The sequence below is a fragment of the Elephantulus edwardii genome, unplaced genomic scaffold, assembly GCF_000299155.1.
Source record: "Elephantulus edwardii isolate Elephantulus edwardi_28Jun2011 unplaced genomic scaffold, EleEdw1.0 scaffold00019, whole genome shotgun sequence".
Classification (NCBI taxonomy): domain Eukaryota; kingdom Metazoa; phylum Chordata; class Mammalia; order Macroscelidea; family Macroscelididae; genus Elephantulus; species Elephantulus edwardii.
In genome coordinates this window covers 9,871,941-9,876,276 of record NW_006399769.1, presented here as the reverse complement: position 1 = coordinate 9,876,276, position 4,336 = coordinate 9,871,941, and the positions used below count along the sequence as shown (strand labels likewise).

The window sequence follows — 4,336 nt, the reverse complement described above, 5'->3', positions numbered from 1 at the left end:
GATGTTTTTCACCCGGAAAACTAGGTTAGCAAAAAGGATAATAGTTTGGGTAATATAGCTGGCTAGCTGGCATAATTCAGGGCCTGTCTCCTTACCCCTTCACTTCACTGTGCTAGAAAAGGCTGAGAATAGTTTTCTAAGTCACTTCCTTGGGATCTAAGCAGCATGCTCAGGTAGCTTTTACATGGAAGGTTGTGGCTGCAACACTCTAGTGCACAGTCCTCTCCTTCTGGCGATGATAGTTGTAGGGAAAAAAACGCACACGCATGCTGATTTCAAGGGCTGTCTTCAGGATCTCAACAGCCTTGCTGTGTTCAGTATCTTGGAAATCCACATCATTCACAGCTAGGACTTGGTCCCCTTCTTGAAGTCCTGCTCGGTGTGCATCAGAGTCAGGAATCACCTTGGAGATGAAGATACCTAACTGGGAGGCCTTTCCTCCTCGGATGTTAAATCCCAACTGAGCTCCAGGCAGCTTCTTGAGTATAATGGTTCAAGGGAGAAATTGGGTCAACTCATTATTGTAGTCTGGGTGGTATACCCTCTCGTGAGAAGGGATCCATGCCGGGGGATTTTCATAGGCAGGCAGGAAAACCACTGGATAGTCATCATAAGGAATTTGGCTGTCCATTTTTGACAAGGTCCAGTCATCAGGCCACACAGCTCAAGACCGAATTTTATAGTAGTATATGCTGTAACATGAGTACACTTTCAAAATGGCATGCTTAGTGAAAAAAAGAGAGACAGGGACTATTTTATGATCCTATTTATATGCAGCAGCCAGGAAATAAAAAAACAAATTGCGATGGGAAAGTCTACTGTTAGGGACCGCTCTAAAGTACTCAAGAGCAACAGTGTCTCTCTGGAGACTAAGGTCCGCCTGATACAGGCCATGGTTTTTGCAATCACTTGTTATGCATCAGAGAGTTGGACAATGACCAAGGAGGATAGACGTAGAATTGACGCCTTTGAGCTGTGGTGCTGGAGAAGAGTATTGAATGTACCATGGACTGCCAAGAAAACAAACAGATTCATCCTAGAGAGAGTTAAACCAGGCTGGTCCTTGGAGGCAAGGATTCTGGGGCTTCGTCTGACATACTTTGGACATGTTGTAAGGAGAGACAGGTCCTTGGAGAGGGACATCATGCTTGGTAGGGTAGAGGGACAGCGCAGGTGGGGAAGACCCTCTATGAGGTGGACTGATTCAGTGACTGGGGTAATCAGGATGGGTGTGTCAGAGGCAATGCGATTGGCACAGGATAGAGCTGGGTTTAGGGCTGTTGTGCATAGGGTCGCTATGAGTCGCAAACGACTCAACGGCACATAACAACAAACAATTTATATGCAATATCCAAAATAGACAGATCCCTAGGTAAAGGAAACTAATGATTTCTAGACACCAGGATGCCCTAGTGGGTAAAGAGTTGCACTGCCAGCTTTGGGACAAGCTGTTTCAATCCATCAACTGCTCCACAGGAGAAAGATGAGCTGTCTCCTATGTGTTTTACAGCCTCTGAAAACCTGCTTTGGGTCAGTTCAGACTCCATGGCATATAATGGAAACTAGGGTGAGGGAGAAATAGTGACTGCTTAATGGGCACTCTGTGTTTACCACAATTTTGAAAAAATAAACTGACTGTACAAAATGTAATCTCTTAGGCTAACTTGATGACCTGATGACCAACAATATTAAAATATGAACATTTCCTTGGGATAAGAATTACAATATATGTCTCTCTTCCTTCTGATTTATAGATCCGAGGTATGGTCTAGAAATCACTATGTAAGGATGCACCATAGATGTTTATGATCCAGAGAGTCCCAGCATCTTCTGTCTATTCTAGGAAAATGCAGATATTAGCATCATTTTTTGAATAATACAGAGTGGCAGGTATTTTAATTCTTATGCATAAATGTAGTTTTTTAAACCTCTGGAAGAAAATGAAAGAGGAAATTGGCCACATATAAAAATTGAATTTTGCTTGTGTGTGCACAAGAGAAAAATTCAGAATTATTTGCTGTTTCTAAATCTTTTCAATAAGTTTGACCTTTAGTACATCTGATTATCTTGTGATTTTGGGGCTTGATTACACACAAACATACCCACCAATTCTTCTGTATAAATTAAACTAACAAGTTACTTTATATTGTTAAGCCCTATTTATCAGTAATAACTTTCTAGGATTTAAAATGTTTAAAATACATCCTTTGAGCCCTTGTTAGATGCCATCAATTCCTGTATGACTCATAGCGATCCTATGAACAGTCAGTCTGAACCCTGTCCTATCCTCTGCCATCATCCTCTCTGACACACAATACTTGAACTCTTTCTAAAGATCTATGACATGTGGGGATTGTGATTTATTTAAAGACTTTGAATCATATGCTTAGCAGTTTGATAGTGAAGGACAAACCATTTAGCTAGAAAATTGGTCTAACTGTATAATTTAACATGGCTTTCTAAAGTTTTGTCTTAATGAGATCAAATCTCAAGAAGACTCAATCAACTCAGCTCATGTCCATCAAGGTGGAACCTCCAGCAGATTTTATGAGGCTGTAAATCACATGGGAGGAGATTGCACATCTTTCTCCCTCAGAGCCACTGGTGGATCAGACTACCTGACACACTCCACTGTTAGTTTAGCAGTACAACTCCCTGCGGACTGACCACCAGAGCTCCCTATTTCTAGACTCTAATGGATTTCTTTTCAAGCATTCTGTTTTTGAGGAGCATTGCTCCATTTGATAAATTATTTTTCCCTTAACCATTTCTAGGGCAGCCAAGTCTTCAAGAAGCTATTTCTATGTCCTGCATAACCAATGGCAGTGGTGGAAACAGAAAACCGAGTCATACCAGCTCTGTCTCAATTGCAAGAAAAGAAACTTTTTCATCTGCTGCTAAAAGGTACCAATTTGTGAGAGTTGATTAATCAATCTCCTCTTAAAATAATATAAAACTGTGTGGAATCCCAATGAGCCTGTCCTTTGAGTTTTGAGCTGTTAATGTAACAGTATACTCTTCAGTTTGTATTACTTATGTCCTTTCAGATGTGAAAAGAAAGAAACTTACTTCATTTCTTGGTTTGCTTATATTTCTCTTTAATAAGCATTTGTTGATGTGATAATTCTCATTCTATTTCATGAAATTATGCAAGTGGATTTTCAGCCCAAGTGTTATGCTTGCTTTATCATTTTAAACCTTTCCTAACCCTGTTATTGTCCTCTCTGAATTTTTTTTGACACTACATGTTTCCATACCTGTTCAGTCTATATGCTGAGCAAATTATGAGAAAAGCTGGACTGTGTGAAGAGAACTGTGACATTAGGAATGAAGGAAGACTCCTCAATAGTCTGCGTTATGCAGATGACACAACCTTTCTTGCTGAAAGTGAGGAGAACTTGTTGCAGAAGACCAAGGAATGCATCCTTTTATGTGGATTGCATCCTCAATGTCAGGAAAACAAATATTCTTACCACTGGACCAGTAGGCAGCATCATGATGGATGGAGAAGAAATTTAAACTGTCAACAGCTTTATCTCGCTTGGATCCACAGTTAACACTCTTGGTACCACTGGTCAGGAAGTACAGAGATACATTAAATTGGAGAAATCTGCAGTTGGGGACCTCTCCAAATTATTGAAGAATAATGATGTCAATTTGAAGACTAAGGTGTATCTGATTCAGGCTACTTGCTCTGCATCTGAGAACTGGGCAGTGAATAAGGATGACAGAAAAAGAATTGATGCTTTTGAGCTGTGGTGTTCGAGAAGAGCACTGAACATCTCATGGATGGCCAAGAGAATGAACAGATATGTCTTGGAGAGGATACAGCTGTAGTGCTCTTTGGAGGAAAGAATGATGAGGCTTCACCTCACATACTTTGGACATAATACTAGGACGTGTTATTCCTTCGAGAGGAACGTGATCTTGGGAAGGGTGGAGGGTCAGCGAAGGAGAGGAAGATCCTCAATCAGGTGTATTGACATGGTGACTGCTGCAATGGATTCTTGTATGTCAGGAAGTGTGAGGATGGCACAGGACAGGACTGGGTTCAGATCTTTTGTTTATAGAGTTTCTATGAGTCGTACTCGACTCAGTGGCACCTAAAAACACCACCACCACCACGTTTTCATTAAGGGACAGCATGCTGAATTACGAAGCATTCATAAAATTTTGTTAATGAAATAAGAATTTTGATACTTTATGTGGTACATATCCCAAGTCTCGATTTAGGGGACAGGATTAGTGACATGCATAGATTTTTCTGGACTCTGTACCTCTTTCTAGATCCCTTGGTTCATGCATACAGTTAAAGATGCTTGGAAATACTATTTTC

General features: G+C 40.6%; 1 pseudogene; it reads right to left on the bottom strand.

Annotated features, from left to right (window-relative positions):
- Window positions 1-208: 208 nt before the first annotated feature.
- LOC102863983 lies at window positions 209-634 on the bottom strand (annotated as a pseudogene).
- Between the last annotated feature and the right edge of the window lie 3,702 nt (window positions 635-4,336).